This window comes from Macrosteles quadrilineatus, unplaced genomic scaffold, assembly GCF_028750875.1.
Source record: "Macrosteles quadrilineatus isolate MER2022 unplaced genomic scaffold, UCM_ALF_1.0 Scaffold_8__2_contigs__length_117827958, whole genome shotgun sequence".
NCBI classification, from domain to species: Eukaryota; Metazoa; Arthropoda; class Insecta; order Hemiptera; family Cicadellidae; genus Macrosteles; species Macrosteles quadrilineatus.
This window is the reverse complement of record NW_026542601.1, coordinates 62,638,650-62,660,591: the sequence shown is the minus strand read 5'-3', so window position 1 is coordinate 62,660,591 and position 21,942 is coordinate 62,638,650. Positions and strand designations below refer to the sequence as shown.

At 30.8% G+C, this 21,942-nt stretch overlaps 1 protein-coding gene across 1 annotated transcript in view; it reads right to left on the bottom strand.

Annotated features, from left to right (window-relative positions):
• Positions 1-11,783, bottom strand: part of LOC129001036 (uncharacterized) — a 36,139-nt gene extending 24,356 nt beyond the window's left edge. Inside the window, exon 1 of the mRNA XM_054428179.1 lies at positions 11,726-11,783. The gene's annotated coding sequence lies outside the window, so the exon portion shown is untranslated. The remainder of the gene's footprint in view (positions 1-11,725) is intronic.
• Positions 11,784-21,942: the final 10,159 nt, after the last annotated feature.

Genomic DNA, 21,942 nt, shown 5'->3' with positions numbered 1-21,942 from the left:
CATTGTCAATTCTTAGAGACAGCAAAGCACAGTTGGATGCGTATTTTAAGCCGAATTCGAATGCAAAGTGAGTGTAGTAGAATGGAGTAAGATGATCTGTGTAGCTTTGTTTTGACTAAGATCAGCCGTCTTACAAGTCATGATCATCAATCGAAACACCAATGATCGAGCACAGCTGGGCCCGGTTACTAAACATCAAAAAGCTACTGACTTCCATGATTCTTCAGGTTCTTTTGATTTAGGTGAGCACTATAACCACTGAGATACCCAATCAACGGTTGGATAACAAAATCTAAGTTTAGTTTAAGTGAATATGATCTCAATATACTTTTTCCTACAGTTACGTAACAATGTACATGTTCTCTCACTGATTTGAGAAAGCAAAGTGGCCAATTCGCTCATCAGTGAGACAATGTTAACATTGTTTCACTCTAATTACTTTGTCTCACTCCAGATTTGCAACGAGAAGGCACGAAATAGTGAGCGCGTAACATGCAGGCAACGTCGTATGTGCGCGAAATACATTGGCAGCACTGGCTGTAAATCAGCTGGTCAGCTGTCGCACTGTTGTATTTGTCACTTCACATTAAATGTTATATCAAAAGTTCACTTCTGTGTAAAAATAGGTTATGTTTCTTCACCAATTTATTTGTTTTATGGTAACTGTAGGAAAAGTATAATGTGCAACTCGAGTTCAAAGTACAATTGCCTCTTTCGAGAAACCATTCCTCACTCGCCTACGGCTCGTGAGTAAGGATTTCTCTTGAGTGAGTCAATTGCTCACTTTTCTCACTAGTTGCACAAATAACTATTTATTGGTGTAGTGGCAATTTCCGACAATTAAATTAACTCTAAGTTGATTTTATGACGTCATAATGGTTTTATATTAGGTCTCAGTTAATTAAGAAGTATAAATTATTATTAGACAAAGATGATCGTTGTAACATTGAATTGTCTAGTAACTTTCGAAAGAACCTTTCTTCTTTATACTCAATTTATATTATGGAAATAGTTCTTTTAAATTTACCTGTTACTTCATTAGATTATGTAACAGTTTATTACACTTTCTAAAACAGTTTGTGGCTAAATATAGCAACAAATGTACAATAAGCTACTTTAAATTTATGAAACGTGTATAAGCTATACTTTCAGTAGGTCATTAATATACACCAAGTGTATTAACCAAATATATATGCTATAACAATATCTTAAACGCAAGCCTACAATCACCATATTGAGTGCCAAGCAGTGTATTCAGGTACAGTATCAGTAGGGGCAATGTTGGATCCATGTCCTGTCTAATTTCAAGAACATCTTTTCGAATAATCTATGTATGAGTGTTAAGTTTGGCCCAGTTCCAAGTATCTTTAATTCATTTTAATAAATTGTATTTTATTAAGTAGACAAACTTCATAAAATAAACTATTTGTTGCTAAAAGATTTATTTGTGTAGTGGATTGTTTAATAAAATGACATTCGTAGGACAAGAGTAAGAAGTGTTTGTTAGATGTCTTCTAATGTTACATATGATCTGCTCCAAGGATTAAGGACACGAAACACAGACATTTAGTAAGATACTTGTTTACAAAGCTGGTGCAATGATGTATGTTATAATCGCGACTGCTGTTTGGATCAGATTTCGACCTTTTCGTTAATTCGCTACCAATTTAACAAGTATGTAACAATTACCAATCTATCGTTTAGGGGTTTCCTTTGTACTAATAACCTGAATCTAATAAGGTTTTGTAGATAATTAGAATATTTTAATTTGAATGAAACCTAATTGTAGTGAGTTAACTGGAAACGTACTAGGACTTTAAACTGACACACAATACCGATAACTAAGTATGAAATAAATACATTATTAGTGGATCCAATTTCCGTTAAGAAGAACCTTTGTCCTAAGTAGAATTATGGTTGTAAGTTATTCCAAACTAAATAAGTATCAATAACTGATTAGGAATTTAATTCCAGTTTTTTTTTACTTTTGAATTTTAATTATTGTGCTGGAAGATCCTTTTTATTATAACAACTGAATATGTCATTTTAATTGTCGAAACTGAGAATACGGGTATTGTTTTAACGTATGCGTAATTTTATTAAGTCACTCTAAGTTGCCCCTTAGTTCGCCGAAGCGTCCATAGCAATACTTTCAAAACGTAATTGCTTTTGGAAGTTTCAAGTAGAAATGTTGGGGACAAACTTTTGTTTCAAGTACTTAATATTTTACTGGAACGTTTAAACAGCTACTTGGGTAACGTGAACCAAACTAAATAGAAAGAAATAGAAGATTAGGCGATGTCGTTTACATAAAATTAAATTTAGAAACTCGATTTAATTTTTCTATGTAAAAATTATAGTTTACAAAATTACAAGTGAATTAAAATACAAGGTTTGGTATTTTTATTTGCTTACAGTTACCTAACAATGTACGTGTTCTCTCACTGATTTGAGAAAGCAAAGTGGCCAATTCGCTCATCAGTGAGACAATGTTAACATTGTCTCACTCTAATTACTTTGTCTCACTCCAGATTTGCAACGTGAAGGCACGAAATAGTGGGCGCGTAACATGCAGGCAACGTCGTATGCGCGCGAAATACGTTGGCAGCACTGGCTGTAAATCAGCTGGTCAGCTGTTGTACTGTTGTATTTGTCACTTCACATTAAATGTTATATTAAAAGTTCACTTCTGTGTAAAAATAGGTTATGTTTCTTCACCAATTTATTTGTTTTATGGTAACTGTAGGAAAAGTATAATGTGCAACTCGAGTTCAAAGTACAATTGCCTCACTCGAGAAACCATTCCTCACTCGCCTACGGCTCGTGAGTAAGGATTTCTCTCGAGTGAGTCAATTGTTCACTTTTCTCACTAGTTACACAAATAACTATTTTTAGTTTCAATTTAAGAAAGTTCATATTACCTCAATGATTACTGTAGTTATTTTTATTGATGAACATAATTACAGTTTTTACTATAACAACAATACAATTTACATTGGATTTTGTGTGTTCAAGAGAATGTAAAAAAAAACATAGTTTTTGGCAATGATCATACAGGGTGTTTCAGAACCAATACTTAAGACACGGTGCTTTTTTATTAAAAAAAATTTGTATATTTGAAGAATCATCTAAAAACCTCAGTTTATAAGGTACAAACGTCCTTGGTTAAACAGCTGAATCCACGTTTTATATTATAGTATATTACCTTGCTTTCCTTAAACGTATGTGATATCATAATCTACTAAATATGTTGGCCTAAACAATAAAACCAGTTTACCTAAACTGCATTCTGCACTACAGTGGAAAGTATATTTGATTTTAAAATCCGTAACAAAGCCTATGTATTAACATGGTGTTAGAGTAAGCTACAAGTTATAACTATTTCGACAATCCATTTAAAAAACTGTAGTATTTATTGTTCATTTTTAAAATATTACAGTATGTATATTGGGTCTTCTTTTAGTGTAAAATATTGACAAACCAAACTCTTCAACCAATGACAACACTGTAATTTTATTAAAATATTTAGTTATACTTATCCAGTTGATTTTGCTATAGATGTCTTACATTAAATTCATTATCAAGCATGAGACAATGAATGTCATCAAAAACTTAGACAGCTAAAATCCTATCTGTAATTAATCTTTTGTGAGCATCTTAAGCACTCTAAGTAGTTTAAAGTTTGCTTCTCAGACAGGTAAAGCTAATAACGTTCTTAACTGCATTATTAATAGGTCAAATCTGACAGTTCTTCACCATTTCACTTAGGTAAAACATTTTATTTTGTTTTGGATAGTTTCTTGTTTCACAAATTCAGTATTGCAGTTTTTACCGAACTATTTTATGATAAAACATTTTTTTACTTTAAACGTCATATTTCGCAAAATATAACTTGAAGTATTAACCTTTTCATTGTTATACTCAATATGAGAATGAGATTGAAAGTTTTTTTCAACCCAAAGAATATTTATGAAAACAAAAATATTGAAACGTATTGAAAACTCTCACAATTTCAAGAACGCCAGATTGCTTTAACTCGTGAGTGTGAAATAATTATAGTTTAATAAGGTTGTCAATACTTTTGCTCATTAATATTTTCCGATTTTTAAATATCTGTCGAAATAAACTAAAGGCATAAAAACAAAGATACAAGATACTTTAAGCACTTAATTACCAGAATAGTAGGTAATTAGACAGTCTGTTTAATTAATCCACAAACACTATCGTGTCCACTCTACAAGTCAATACAAACAGGTAGAGAATCTGATTGTGCCTGTGTTGTACTATTGTGTTGTTTGTGTTCAGCAGTATACTATTGGGTTAGGTATTATGCAATTGTGTTTTCGAAATTTGACTTGGGAACTATGGATAAACTGTTTCATCATTTAAGTTCCTAATACTGTTTCGTAAACGAGTTGACATAGTGCAGTGATATGTCAAATTAAAAAAGAGGTTGTAATGTTTACATTTGCTTTAGTATGTTAATTTGTAACTTTTACAGACATAGGGTATTTCAGATGCATACGTGGAATTAAATGGCCAATCAAACGAAATAAAATAAAAATAATTTATTCAAAGAAGGTAGTTACACATAAATTACAATTTCAAAAAATGGATGGTCCCCACATATGCAGCCTATGCAAGGGGAACGAGTTAAAATCAGTCCATATTAGATCCTAGTAGTCTAATCTACATACTAATACATATTCAAAAGAGACAAAAGCAATTTCATTAGGGAGCCACTGCAAACAACTTAAACTTTATGAAGGCTATAAATATGAAAATAAGATAAAAATAGTGTAAAATAAAATAAAAAATAAGCAAGGATTTAACAATACTGTAAACATCAAAGAGTCTCTGGGACTTGGAACTATTTATATTAGACTGACTTGGAACCATTATTTGATTGGAGTATTGAAAAAGTAGTGTTAAACTTATGTCAAATGAGTATTATGTAGTTGGTCTAGTACCAAACGCTAAGAGAAGCTTGTGATTTTGTCAATCCATGTCATATTAAATAAGTTTTTTGAAGCCTTAAAAACATATATGAACTAACAGATGTCTCTAAATAAGTTGAATGGATTATTGCTGGTAATAATAATTATGATCTTTCTTGTTTTTATGATATCTCGTCGTTATTTACGTATTTTGCATTATTTGACCAAATATAACTGTACATAAGAGATCTACACAAGGCTGGTACTTTAAATTGAAAATAACCATAGAGAATACGAAATGAAGAGCAAAAACTAACTTCTCGCATTTACATTTAGGGACTGAACTAAAGAAGAAGCTGTAAATGACAAACTTGTTTTATCTGAATAAATTAATTTAAAAATGAAACTTCCAGTATATCGCTTTTTATGTTTATCATGCGGTAAGTAAGATTTAAAAAAATATTGTCTACTTTAATATATTTTTGGCATATTCCCAAATAATACAATATACAGTAATGAACTATAGATAAACATGTAGATAAAAATTCAACTAAATGCATGATAAACTTCAACTTAAATTATGTTTCGAATCAACAGGTAATGCTGTATCGTGCATCCCAAGACTATTACTGCATATGACCTCAACATTAGGACCCAACACATGTGCATTTCAATTTAAATGATAATCCAAAATCACATTCAATGCGATAACGAAACAATCCACATAAATCGTATAGCACCATTAACGTCAGGACCTTTGAAAACGGACATACTGCACTGAGGTAAATGGCACTTAAGCTGGACATTCACAAAATATGTGGAATAAATCTGGTTGAAGTGGAACTTATGGAAATATACGACCGGACGACCTAGTTATAAATTAAATACTCACACATGTAAACATTTTCAATTTTTATAAGAATAAAAACTGATTATGTACTGGATAGAATCGGCTAGGTAGCCGACTGGATATACAGGGTGGCTGAAAAGTAACTTGCACCCCCCCTTAACTTTTCAGCCATTTGAGATATTTGAAATCTGTTTGCGGCAACCTTCTAAAATATGAGGGGCTAAAATAATTATGGCCAATTTTGAAAATTTTGCCCTTAGGGGTAGTGAGGGTAGGGGGTAGCTCAAAATTTTCAAATGACAAGTATAGTCGAGTTTGGTATCATTTTAAAGGTCTTGAGGAAAATAAAAATTGACATGAAGAAAATCAAAATCGAACCACTAATAACAAAATGGCGCCCTAAAACGTTTAAAATCCAAATAACCATGAAGTTGGCTGAAAAGTAACTTGCACCCCCCCTTAACATTTCAACCATTTGAGATATTTGAAATCTGTTTGCGGCAACTTTCTAAGATATAAAGGATTACAATAATTATAGTCAATTTTGAAAATTTTGTCCTTAGGGGTAGTGGGGGTAGGGGGTAGCTGAACATTTTCAAATAGCAAGTATTGATGAGTTTGGTATCATTTTACAGGTCTCGACGAAACATAACAATTAACATAAATAAAATAAAAATCGGACCATTAACAACAAAATGGCAGCTAAAAATGATTAGGACAATGGTAATAAAAATAAGTTTTGAACTGCCATTTTGTTATTAATGCTCCGATTTCTGTTTTCTTTATGTAAATTTTTAATTTTCGTCAAGACCTGTAATATGATACCAAACTCGACTATACTTGCTATTTGAAAATTTTGAGCTACATACTACCCCCACTACCCCTAAGGGCAAAATTTTCAAAACTGACCATAATTATTGTAGCCCTTCATATCCAAACAAGTTGCAGCAAACCGATTTCAAATATCTCAAATAGTTAAAAATTTAAAGGGGGTGCAAGTTGATTTTCAGCCACCATGGTTATTTGGATTTAAAACGTTTTAGAGCGCCATTTGGTTATTAGTGGGCCGATTTGGGTTTTATTTATGTTCATTTTTATGTTTCCTCGAGACCTGTAAAATGATACCAAAATCGACTATACTTGTCATTTGAAATTTTTGAGCTACCCCCTACCCCCACTACCCCTAAGGGCATCATTTTCAAAATTGACCATATCTATTGTAGCCTCTCATATCTAAGAAGGTTGCCGCAAACAGATTTCAAATATCTCAAATGGTTAAAAAGTTAAGGGGGGTGCAAGTTACTTTTCAGCCACCCTGTAGTGCTCTCTCTGATCTAAAGGTCCCTGGTTCGATTTCAAATAATATCTTTTTCTGGCCCTATATTTCAATTTTCCAGTGGTTATATCTTTCCTTACAAGAGCATTTAAAACTACCAATGCTGGAATAACAATAATATTAACCCTTCCGCAGCAAACCTACAGACTTTTTTTCTGTTTGGATATTTGCTAAAATATTTCCATAAACAAGCCATATTAATTCAATATTAAAATAACATTTTATTTAAATATTACTTAGGTTTGCTGCTACGTTAAAAGTAAAAAGGGGGTTTACCAAAGATTTATAGAATAGGATTAAATAAATGATTTGTTAAATTTGATCTACACATTTTGAAATAAACAAGCAAACTACATTAAACCCGTTTTCTTTTTCTCTATAAAAATAACATAGGAATATCAGGTAAATAACAGGTCTGGTTTCGTTAATTTTCTCAGTAACATTGTACAACATCGCTTCGATATAAAATATCCCAATAGACGATGGACATAATGTTTGTGAATTTCCATGTTTGTTGCCATTGAAACAATCAAAAAAACATTTTGAAAATTTTTAAACACCCATAACACAGGTAAAATAAGTTAATGAAACCCAATAAAATCATGGAACCCCGTTTCTATGAACTGACCTTTCTGGTTCGTGAACTCATCGAGTTAATCCCGTCCTACACCTTCAAGACAAATTAAATCAAAATCTGGCCAAAATGACAAGAGTCATCCTGTTCACGGACACACATTATTGTATTTTTATTTTAAATGTGTGTTCGTGTGTGATACGAACTGTGGTGACAAGAACTGCGTTCTCCTTATTTCAAAAAGGTGAGTGATGTCCAAAAATATTTATCTAAATGAATAAACTGAGTAGTCCGTTTAAAACAAGGGCAATAATAATAATAAATTGCAAAATAGATAGTAAAAGGAGTTTTATTGTTTGGTAAACGCTGATTTTACATCATCATTAAGCATATATTGCTGGTGGCTGGTAAAAATTTCTTGACCAAGATTGAAAATAAAATATATCAGCAATAAAAGCATTATTAGCGAACAAAAATGCACATTTCTTATTATACCCTCCTCAATAAACATTAAATCCTTATTCTTATTTTTGTGATAAATAATTGTATTTGACAGTATTAAATAAGACGATGATGTTTAGTTCGACAACTGTGTATAAAACAAACGCAATGCATTGCAAACTGAAACATTTGTAGAGATAATCCTGAAACTCTCGTTAGGATTTTAAAGTCGAACTGGAAGATATGAAATGCATCTTTAGAAATATACCTCCGATTTATAAAGCACGAAGACAAAGAACGCTGCAAAGTTGGGCTTGCTTGAGTAGGATTTTGTTTAAGGAATCCCTTTTCCAGACAGCTTTAATTTCTTTCTTAAACCGATTTCATTATTCTTCCGATCATGGACCTGAAAATATAATTTTTTTTTATTTATGATAGTTTTACAGAATTCATAATCAGATCAAAAGTATATTAGTGAAAAAATACAAAGCAATGTTTGTTGAAGTAAATGTTACGTTTCGACATATTGGTTATCCAACATAACACACGTTCATAACTTCCTTATCAGTATTTTAAACCTTTGCATGAATCTGGTTATAGTGCAAGCCTAGTAATCAAAAGGTCACCGGTTCGATCCTGAGAAAAGTGTGCAGCTCTATGTTGGTTCGAAACTGGACTAAGCTGTTTCATTTATTGGGCTTATAAATGGTTCTGGTTAATGAAACAGCTGGTCTTAGTCAATAGGTAACAAAGCTCCACAAGGCATAACACTCCATTCTACACTCATCCTTTACTCATATTTGGGTTAAAATACATACCTAAGTGGCGTCTCCTTCTCAATTTATAATAAAAATAATAATAATAATAATAATAATAATAATAATAATTTCAATTTGTTTATATCTCGCATGCGAAAATTTGTTGTACACTGCAGCGCCTTGTATATCTCTAGCTGCAAGCTATTAGAGAGGAAAACTCATATCTATTACCTTATTATAATATCTTTTACAGGTACATAGTATAAATCCATTTGTTTTGTTTTCAAATTAAATAATATATAATAAACAACTATATTTTGAACAAAAACATTTTTTTCTCTTTTATGTTTTTTTTTAATTATTTATTTATTTATTTATTTATTGCTCTTTACAATTTTTACATTGTGTAGCATTTTTACATTGTGTGATTCTAATATTTATAATTACATAGGGGTTATTTTATGCATTATATTTGACTATACAGTATGAGCTAGTATGTTTTTTATATATGTGTGTGTATCATGATAGTATTATGGAAATAGTTTTAAGTATGGGCCGGGCTGGTAGCCCCGTGTTAAAACCCGGGGCCGTCAATGCCTCTGTCACCCAGTTTCACCATTCCATATTATGTAATAACAATAATAATAATAATAATAATAATAGTGATAGCGTACACCCAATGGTGACTTTACTTATTGCGACCAGTAGCACTGCTTGTCATCAGAACCAATCAGAGACTCGGCTTTCAATATAATTACTTGTGCATTTCTAAAAAAAAAAAAATGGTCTTTGAGGAAAAATAATAAACATAACACCACGACTATTTTTACATAATGCTAATGTGATCCAATAGCATTGAACTGAATACAAGATTAGTATCGGTTTCACCAATGTCTGAATAGGATAGACTTCCTTATCTAAAACTGTCCTTATCCTCTATAAAAAATATTTATCAATTTTTTTATACTACTTTGTTTATTTAAACCTTATTAAACACAAAAAGATACATTGAGAGGTAAGTACCTTATTTTATGCTTATTATACACACTTGGCTGATAACACATGTAATGTTTATTTTACTTAACTCGTTGGTTAGTTACACAAACAAATATGTAAACCGATGGCTTAATTAACGTTTGTAAATTATGAACAATTAATTACCAGTCCACGAGTCGTGTGTAACATTAGCGCCGTAATTGTTTTTCGTTCAGATAATGAAGAAATGTCAATGCAACTCTATGTTTAACCGTTTTAAAGGTATTGCTAATCTTTCTGTTAACTTGGTTTTACAAATTGGAAAAAAACAAATTGTATATGCTTATAATTTAAGACCTATTATTGCGGCAACAATATTAATATGAAAATGGCTGGAGCAAATAGTGAAGTTTCATTTACGTATAAGCTCATTGCCTGTTATCATTTGTTTACATTATAGTATTGTTATTGGAATAGATTTGACTCTTTGAAATTAACCACCACGGCACAAACAAATTTATGAATAACGTGGATTTTTTTGGAATCTAATCTTGTATACAAGACAACTAGAACCGAACGATCTCAGACATCTGAAATGGAAATAAACGTTTGAAAATAATAATAGGTAACCAGCAGATATGGAAATGAAATTTAATTTTTTGCACCCTCAAATAACAGGTAAATGGTACCAAACCGATGAACAGGCTGCAATTAATAAATATTTAACAAGTGATCTTTAATTTTAAAACGTCCCGTATTTTCTTTGTACAAATTGAGAAGTCGTATTAACACCGTTATAGTTCTACCGGACTTATAACTAATCTGATAATATTCTTTTTCTACTTAATAATTTGAATATGAATTTAATTAATTTTATACCCTATGCATGAATGAATTTTTTACCTTATTAAAACCAAAATTATTTTAATGCCGTAATATAATAATTAATGACCCATCTTAATTTTCACGGGAATTTTGATACGAAACTTCATTGTCGCTGCCTGTCACAATCTTCCTTTGAAGTTCATCATAATATTAAATTTTGTGTTCGTATATTTTGAGTATTTCATACTAAATTTTTCGTTTCTGCCTTTATAGTAAATGTTCTTTCAGCCCTAAGTTTGGACCATATATCTTTATAAAGGCGGTCACAATATATTTTACAGTTAAAGTATATGAAACCCTTTTATTTTCTCAATTAATTTCAAATACCTGCTAAAAATTCATACAGCTCACTATTGTTTGGTTAAAAACACCAGGTATATATATTTAGCATATACAGTACCTAGACTTTATGATGTATAGGCATTTTTTATGTATATAGATTAAAAGTGCCACATGAAATACTAACGGTTATTAAATCCCGTTGGAATGAGTGGTCTTAGTGGTGAAGAACAAAAGTAAGCTATAGGCCCTACATATATAAAAATGCCAATAATTATTTAATTCTCTTGAGGGCAATTTTAACTCGTAATAATTTATTGGATTTCATGTAAATGAATGATTTAAATGAATGATTTATTTAGCATGTTTTGCTAATTTTAAATATCCTAGTATTATCATTAAAACATGTGACCAATTTAATTCCAAGAAACATAAAGTAGAGGAGAATTTATTTAAGTAATTGTTTGAATATTTATTCTCAAATTGATGAAACCAAATTATTAAAGCGTTACTATACCAAGATTGTGATATTACTTTAAAACCACTTCGTATATATGGACATAATTTTTTAAGTTATGTGAAAAATGCCATAAAGTAGAAAAAGAAGTGAACCTAGGATTTCAGACTAAATGTTTTAATTTACGCAATAAAATTATAACTGTAATACTCTTTCAATCAAACAGGCCTTACCTTCTGTTAACAATGGGTATCCGTACAAAACGGAGATATAACGATACCACCTGCACGGCTGCCGACAGCAGACTGGGAATTTGCCGATTTCTCCTTTGTCGTTCCCTCACTTCCCTCCCCCGAAACTCCCCTCAACACCCCATTGTTGCACCTGTCATTCGCCAGTCACCTTTATTGGAGGGGGAAATAATCTGGGAAATCTAACCTCACGTCAGAAAAAATTTAACCTCGTTCTTTGCATTTTTTCAAATAACCTTTGATCAAGGTGAAAGAGGGTACTCCTGAGTTATTTGTGTTGATAAAAAAGGTTCAAGGATATTTTAAAGTTTCTTTCTTGACAATAAAAACGTATTTAAATGTCGGTTACCTTATGACAATTTGCATACTTCAATTAGCTTACTCTAGCATAAAATATTTCAATAATAAAACATAATATTGTCCATAAAAATGTCCAAGGAATTAAATAGAAACCTTATTACTTATAAATACAAATTTTGTTTTTCCTGAGACGATTGCATGTCTTTTCATATTTAAAACTTCTAATTAAAAACTAGCTCTCTAGCAGAGGAAATATATAATAACATAGTCAAACATAAACGTGATACATATAACTTATTTTAATTTGTAAAATATTTAATTTATGTCTAGTATCAGATTCTAGTCAATATGATACATTAAATATAATACACTAGGAATAACTAGTTTTGATATTCATAAACCAAAACACATAACATGATTCACAGCCATTGAATTTGGTAGCACAAAAAGGCATGCTGAATATAACTTTTAGTCTTAAATTCGGGTAATTATTTAAGGTAATGGATTATGTTTTCATGTTATGTGTACAAGCAGTGCAATATCAACAAATTAACACTTATATTAGCTATTGCAATGTCATTTAGTGGCTGAATCAAATAGAATAGATCAATGGATCAAAGTGATGTTATAGCAAATTCGATATCCAGATGCTAATAATATCAGAGTAATGTTCAAATAAATATTATATGTTTAAATTAAGAAATATGTTTATAGGTATTAAAATAGTTTTAACATAAACCTGACTGAAATAGTTATGAAATACAGTAACGTATTAAATATAATTTTGTAAATATAATTGTATTATTTAAGTAAACATTAAAAAAAAAAATCCAATTTAAATAGAAAATCGTTCAAGTAAAATTCACTTCTTGATTTGCATTTGTTTTACCAAGTTCAAAATTCAGTGGTAGGAAAGCGAAGTAATAATTCCGATGTTTTCATGTTCCACACATTCAACGCGTCAACGGATCGTGGAGAATCATCCAAACAACAGTGTTGACGCTCTGACATTTATATACTGCAAGATTTCACTATATAATAAGATAAAAAAATATCAAGCTATTATCAGCTAAAAAAATGTAATCATCATTACAAAACAATAAGTTAAAAAAATAAAAAAAAACAATAATCCAACAAAATCCCTTTATAACTGATAAGAGAGCGTAGGTTTTGCTTGAAAAGCGTATTTAGTCAAATTTAGAAATAGAACTGACGACACAAATCATTGTATTAAATATAGTATCTAACAGTTTCCAAACAATTAAATAAATGCACTAAATAGTATTTCTCCAAGTTTTTGCACAAATAATGCATGATTTTCATTGTTTTAGTTCTAAACTATCCATTTGAATTTGTTGAGTTGTCTCTGAATCACACTTAGGTGTGGGTTAACTGATATAAATAATAGATTATGTTAAAATTACAGTAGAATGTACAAACAATTTTTAACACCTGCACGTATGAACCGCATTCAAGTTTATGAAAGATCAAGCAACAGATATTAAGTAGTATAACTTTAAACTGTACTTGCAAAACTACCCTTTTCCTTTTTCATCTCTTTAATCTTTTCAGTAGAAACTTACTGTGTACGTTTTTTTCAATTTTGACTCCAATTTGACCTAAAGTTCATGTTGAATACAAATCGGTGGAAATATTTACAAATAGGCGTAAAACAAGTATTAAATTGCGTGGTGTTTTTACTATCCTAGGTCAAGAATGGGTTACAATGATTCATCACATTCCAATTTAAAATAATCTCTTAATGGTTAGACAAAATTGTAAAAAAAGTAGAATAATTATCGAAATCATTTGCCTTTTCATTATAACATGAGCCAATTCTCTGTAATGGACGGTCATTCCTCTTACTAAGTCCAAACACAAAAGCTCTTACCTTAAGCACATTAAAGGGTCTTAGTCTGTTAGAAAGCCAGATCTTTATTTACTCTTGCAAAGCTTTTTAATATACTTTAGCCAAATAAGCTTTTAGAACACTAATGAACTAGCTTTCAATGCACATATTTTTTTAATCAGGGTTTGTAATGCTAAATCTCGTGTGGTGATTAAAATTTTAAATATTACTCAATCTTTTACTTTTTATGAATTAGATTTTAATTTCTTTTGTGTTAGTGTGTATTCTATTACTTTTCATTAGTACCTTCAACTATTTATTTTAATTTACTTTTTGACTTTGGCAAAAAAACCTATTTAATACTCAACTGGGTTTCAAATCCAAGGTAGTCAACACAAAAACTCATTATATTTATTCAAGTTATTTTTATTTTAGCTTAAACGTAAACATTATGCTATTAGCATTTGTGACTGCCAGCACAGTGGAAATTTTCGAATAACAGGCTAAAAAATATTGCATTGCATTATCTATCATAACCCCCCCCACCTTAACACATTTTTATGTTATTCTTAAACTTGCTTTAACTTGAACATAGTAACATCAAAGTGATCTATACTTTATGGAAGTACATCTATAGACAACTACAACTATAGAACAACTTAAAAAAAACTAAAATACTCTTTTTTGTTTGGATACTTCATCATTAGTCATAAAGTCGTCCTTTACATCGTGAATGTTAAGAGCTGTACTTAGAGGTTGACCATGTTCACTGTGTGATATAACCATTTCTCATAAAGCCAAATATGAAGTTGACGTAATAAGTGCAACGTGTATGTTTCAGGGCGAGATGAGAGACTCGGTTTACTCAGAGACAATATTGGACAAGACTTCTCTATTGTGATAACTTGTTTGTCTCATATGAGCTACGACATCCTTCTTGTCATTATTGCATTTTCAAAAATCCCTTTATAACTGATAAGAGAGCGTAGGTTTTGCTTGAAAAGTGTATCTAGTCAAATTTTGAAAAAGAACTGACGAAACAACCCATTGTACTAAATAACAGTTTCCAAATAATTACAAAATGCACTAAATAGTATTTCTCCAAGTTTTTGCAAAAATAATGCATGATTTTCATTGTTTTAGTTCTAAACTATCCATTACATTTTTGTTTTCGATCAAGTTTATAAAATATTAGATTATAATACAGTTAACCCTGATTAACAAGATTATATTAATATCAGAGTACCAATGTAGCCATGTACCAGAGGTTCTTTCAAAATATTTAAATATGCGATCAATATGCATTCTTTGATTTCAAATACCATAACTTCAGAACTCCACATGAAGAAAGTCAATAAGATTTTCGTAAACGTAAATTTTAAAATAAGTTATCTGGGAATAGGTTAAACCTTTTTGTTTTGTTGACAAAGATAAGTCTTTGGGTGGTTATAATTCACGCATTTTCATAAAACAAACAAAAACTACAAGAAAATATACTAACAAATATACTATATATGTAATATATCGAAAGTTTTTTGTGAGCATTATGTAATATCCTTAGCTGCATAAAACCAATAGTAATTATCACAGTACTTACTCATTACTAATACAATTCATGATCAAAAGTTAAGATGTATATTCTTATAATGAATTCCAATTTCATTCCTCTTATAAAAATAAGACTGTAGTTAAATCTTCTGTTCCATAAACCTTTTGAGCATTTATATGGGAAGGGAAAAGAAAAGTAATATTCTCTGAACTGCCAATAGTAGCGTTGGTAGATCTCGGCATCATAACGATAGCGTCTTGGTGAGGGAATACAAAATATTTACACATGAGCTTTTGTAACCTGAAGTAGGAATTCCAAGCTACAAACCCTCCAAATGGATAAAAGCTATAAGCTTTTAGAACACTAGTGAACTAGCTTTCAATTACTTTTCACTGTATTATTTATTATCATAGTTTCTAGCTCTATCATACGTCCATCACATGTACTGTTTTCTTTTTGTTTTGTCTTGTTACCAAAGTATTATTTATCATGTTATTTATATCATTATATTTATTGTTATATTTCCTAGGTTAGTCTCACTTGTCTCTGTTATGTACATGTTTCTTAGACTTAAACTTTTACTATTTATTCAATTACCGTATGTCTTGTATTATTTATGTCTTGTTACTCCTAGGTATAAGTAGTTTTTTTTCACTGTCTTAGAGCTTGCATGCATCCCTATTGTATTGTCCATCAGTTTTGCATTGTTACTTAGTTTTAGTATTTAGTCATGATGAGTATCTCACTATATTGTAATTCTTATTGTTAATTGGTGAAATCCGTTGGCAATAAATAAATAAATAAATAAATAGATATATTTTTTTTATTTAGGGTTTGTAATATCATGTAGTGATTTAAAATTGTAACCATCACCCAAATTTTTTACTTTTAATGAATTAGATTATAATTACTTTTTGCATGCAGCCATACTGTGTTCGTGTGTATTCTATTACTTTTCATCAATACTTTCAACTATTTATTTTAATTTACTTTTTTATTTAAGAAAAAACTTAGGAAGAACCTCCTAGAAAAATGTGGTTGAAGGGTGATACTGTTGAAAGATTCGTCGGAATATGGTCGAGACGTCAATTGGTATTGGAACATGGAAAGCCGAGGTATATTACTTGCTCTCTCATTGCTTCGTCATATTACAACATTAAAAGTTTTAGCACAGGTTTTCATCATACTTTTTAAAACACACGTCTAAATAATGGAGCTCTCAACCTTTGAATTCTACAGAAAAAAATTGGACACGACTCTAAATAACATATTTTAGTGGGGACTTTGTTGACAATATTGTTTTCAATTTTACAGTGAGGGTTCATAAATATTCTAAAACACGTTTAAGGAAATAATGTCTTAATATAAATCTAATTGTAATTCTTGTCTAATTATTATAGGACGTTATCAACCCTACATCCAAACTAAACGTATACCGTTTGCACTCGCCTTTTAAATATGAACTTCGTTTGGGTCCTAACTACACTAATAAGCACTTTGATCAATTTAATACAAAAGCATAAATATTAATTAGGACTATCATAAGACATTATTATATCAAACAAACATTATTGGTCAAATACTAATAGCTTATTTACTTGCGGCATGTGAAAAAGATATAATTTGTTTTAAAGTAGAAAACATGCAATGCACTTTTTCTAAACATTCCCGTTGCTTTTTATACGCCATTAATAGGAATTCTAGATTTTTTTAATGATTCGTCGTAACGTTTTTGTTATTCTTTAATTTTAATAGTGTTGCCTTATCACCATTAAATTTAGATAAAATCTTTAAATCAGCACCTTATTCACGTTCACAGTAGAAAATTATGCTTTGTGGTCAATTTTTTACACGGAATGAATGTGTGTATTTTTAATTTGGTATGGTAAAAATAAGATAGAATTCACACAGTCCTACAATACAAAAATATCGATGGAATCATTTAATCGATTTGGTTGGATTCGTCGTTAACTCTGAGAATATACACATGAACACAACAAAAACACGGAAAACGAATATAATAATGTAAAACTGGCCAATGAAATCACCGGAGACACGTGCGGCGACTCACTGGCGTGATTTCATTAGCCAGTTTTACATTATTATATTCGTTTTCCGTGTTTCTGTCGTGTTCGTGTGTATGTTTTCAAAGACGAATCTAACCAAATCGATTAAATGATTCCATCGATATTTTTGTATTACCTGAAGATAGAAGTCTGAAACTAAAGTAGTAAACTATTGAAAAAGGATCACTTGACGAAGCCAGGTAACATAGACCATTTAGAATAAATTTAGTGATCCAGGGCTACCTAACCATGAAAATTTTGATTCATTTTGATACGTAAAATATACACAAATTGAGAAACAGGTCTTATGCATTTAATTTTTAATTTAATTTAATTTAATTTTTTTATTTAATTTAATTTTTACTTAGAATTGATGAGGTGCGTGAGGTAAGAGGGGTAAATGTCAAACACGGACTTGTAAATCACCCAATGATTATAACCAAACAAGAAGTTGCTTCATTTTATTACATTGCATGAGTAGTATACTCTAGGTGCAAGAGAATAGTTATTTGTGCAACTAGTGAGAAAAGTGAGCAATTGACTCACTCGAGAGGAAATCCTTACTCACGAGCCGTAGGCGAGTGAGGAATTGTTTCTCGAGTGAGGCAATTGTACTTTGAACTCGAGTTGCACATTATACTTTTCCTACAGTTACCATAAAACCATAATTTGTTACCATAATTTGTGAAGATACATAACCTATTTTTGCACAGAAGTGAACTTTTAATATAACATTTAATGTGAAGTGACAAATACAACAGTACAACAGCTGACCAGCTGATTTACAGCCAGTGCTGCCAACGTATTTCGCGCGCATTCGACGTTACGCGTTCACTATTTCGTGCCTTCACGTTGCAAATCTGGAGTGAGACAAAGTAATTAGAGTGAGACAATGTTAACATTGTCTCACTGGTGAGCGAATTGGCCACTTTGCTTTCTCAAATCAGTGAGAGAACATGTACATTGTTAGGTAACTGTAGGAAAACAATATTATGTAAGCGTAAAATACCAAATAATGCTCTATGTGCATTCTATTCCAATTTAACTGACATGATTGTGTCAAACCCACGTTATAATGTCACGTGGTCTTTTTTGGGCCTTTTTACAACAAAGTTGTTCTTGGTTATCATTGTTATTAAATAAGAAACGTGTTTAACAATATTTACCAATGCCATGCTAGTTCATTACCACCTTTTAGTTTTTAATCTTAACCATTCATTTTATGCAAATGTAGCTGAGAACTAATGAATGCAAAATGTATAACAATTATAAGACATTCATGGATCATATTATCAATTCAAAAGTGTTGTCTGATTTGTTGTGTAATATAAAATAGTTTAAATAATAGTTTAGATTTTTTTTGTTACCAAAAGAGTGATGAACGAACAAAAACAATAACGTTCAGCAATAAGCAACGTGACCGGAAGTGAGAGTAAAATGAGACCAACAGTACGTGATTATCGTCTTCTTTTTCTTCATTATTGGACAGTTTCTTCGGCGTTACAATTTGTCAGGCTTTTGACTATCGACTTTTTAGGCAATATCACGATCCGTTTCCAAACTGACGTTCACCTAGTGTACAAAGTAAAATGTATTAAAATTAATGTTTCCAGAAACATTAGTTTTAATACATTTTGATAAAAAATATACGTACATTACGTTGCATATAAATATACGTTGCAATTGCATTATTGCAATTTTAATCATTTTAATACATATTGAATTTTATACAGGGGCCTGGACTAATTTATTAAGACAATAACCGGTTTTTAATTACCTCCATCAAATAGACCAATGTAAAAGATTGTTCAGTGGCTTACATGTTTCAATGCAAATACATCATGATCAATGCTTAAACTCTTCAAGAACACAATTAAATCAAATACGACACGAAGATAAAAAAATATATAAAAAAACCTGAAACACATGGCCACAAACATGTTTGTGGTATACACAAGCATTGACTATATATACCTACAGTAGGTATATATAGTCAATGACACACACATTTAGATAGCACTATCAAGGGCCTACAGATTTAATCCGGCCTTTGACTACTATAGTCAATCCGGCGCGGCACGGGGTTCGTAACAGACTGGCAATCATTACCATTGGATTATTTGACGTACGTAAAACCTAATGCCTTAAAATGTATTATTTTACCTCTTTTGGAGGTCAAATTGCCTAGCATAATGTATACAAAGATATTTTTGTACCATTTTTAGTAATGTTTCTTCTTTAGACAAGTTAGTACTCGTAGGCAGTTCTTTTCGTATTCATTGGTCCGAAATCCAAAAGCAAGGGAAATTTAAGGTAGTATGATAATACGAAAACATCTAAATAGTTTCTTCAAGAAGAATTGTTAACGTTTGTTTTAATAAAATAAATGTACCAATGATGATGCAAGCATAGCTGGCCAAAATACTCATAATACAAATTTAAATTTATGAAATATTGGTGCAGTTTCTATTTTAAAACTTATCCAAATACTTTTTAATTTACACGTATCACTTACAAAAGCCGTTTACAACCAACAAGTGAGATGAAAAATGACTAGTGAATAAAAAAACACAAACACACTCAACACAACTCGAAGGTGCGACTTGAATAATCATGATGACTTTTGAGTCAAAGATGCGAGCGACGTAGATGTTTTCCTCTGTAGTTATAACGTTGCGTATGTGACAGGCTTAAGTGACTAAACATACAACCCGGCCCAGATTATACTTCTTACATCTTATGTGTTATTTGTATTACCCTGAATGTTTTTCTGACAATGTTTTACTTAATAAATTTTCACTATCTTGAGTGATATAGTTTAAACAGTGATATAGTAACGTAGTAGGCCTACAAATGTACAAATATATTGAGGCTAAGTTTTACATTGAATTAAAATGATCATAACTAAGTGTTAAATAACCTAAGTATTTATACATTGTGTAATTATAAACTAAGATGGAATAGTAAGTTAAGTATTGTACTGCTATACAATATTCTAGCTCTAGATAAACGCAGAACATGATAATAAACACTATCAAAGATTAAAAACAAAAATTAAAATTCAACAGAGATCATCTTTTTCTCTAATTCATTTTCTTGTGAAATAATATCAGCAAGTGTGTGATGGTTAGGGTCTGGGTATGTACATCATTCGCTCCTCTTTCATACGGAATTTTCGATGAGTAAACTTCAGCTAAGCGCTTCATTTTTACTCCAAGTGGAAATAACTATGGCTTCAACATACATAATAAGGTATCCATTAAATGGTCATAAATATGTTCCAACAAAATATCTCGATTGTAATAAGTGTGAAAAATATATATTAATTATCTTCACAATCAATGTTTTCCTGAAAAAATACAGTATTTACAGTGGTTTAGGTGCTCTAACGTTGTTTACAGCTAAGTATGTTAGACACATTCACACAAATATGTAGATGGTAACATTAAGTATGTGGTAACATTTTACTTTTTTGGAACTATCAAATTTACAAATGGATAATTCAATTGTCCGCATCTATGCTGATACTCAATGTATTCAGAGATGAAGCCACAAAGTTTATTTTTCTGCATTACCATTTTAATTGTAAGATAAGTAATCTTATTGTTATTCAGCAGACGCCAGCTTTCTATTGAATCTTCGGTTTGAATTTTATTCGTAGATTATGATAATGATATTATGGATTTTTTATATTTTATAGAAGATGATTTAAATGTTTTAGCAATTGTGATCAAACTGTAGAATTTATTTATTTTACTTTTTTTTCTTTCCATTTTAAATTATTCACATTTGTTTATTTGTTGGATTTTACTTTACAAATATGGTACATAGAATTTTTTCAACGATTGCTATTTTGTATTATATTGTATCTTTGACTTCAAAAACGTAACAGCAAATGTTTTTAATTCTCTTAAAGGTTTCCCATTTGCTTTTTTATTCTTCAGTAAGTAGTGTTATATGACACATAGTTGGCCATTTAAGAGGGATCCCTAATGGCATCTAATGCACAACCCTGGTCCAATGTATGACCGAGATATTTCACTTGTCTCATGCATGCGGAGAGAATACTTTACTTGTATAAGAGATAACTTTACATTTGTATCGTTATATTTTTGCTTGTTGCGTCTGTTTTTTGGAGGTTTTTACTTACGTTTGCTATAAGAAAAGTATTGCTAAATAGTTTATGTACTTGGTATGAAATAACTCCATGTGCTTCCATGTGCTTTGTTTTGTCCACGACATTAAAGCTTTTTACGGGGTTCCAAGGGAACCTTCTAACCCCTGGTCTTGTAACTATCTAACGTATTCCTTTTGTTATGTTACATCAATTTATGCACATTGGTAATGTCACCTGGATCCTGAACTGACCTTGCTAGGAATCAACCCAGCAATCCTCAGATTTGAAGCCAAGCACTATGCCTATATAACTAGCCTA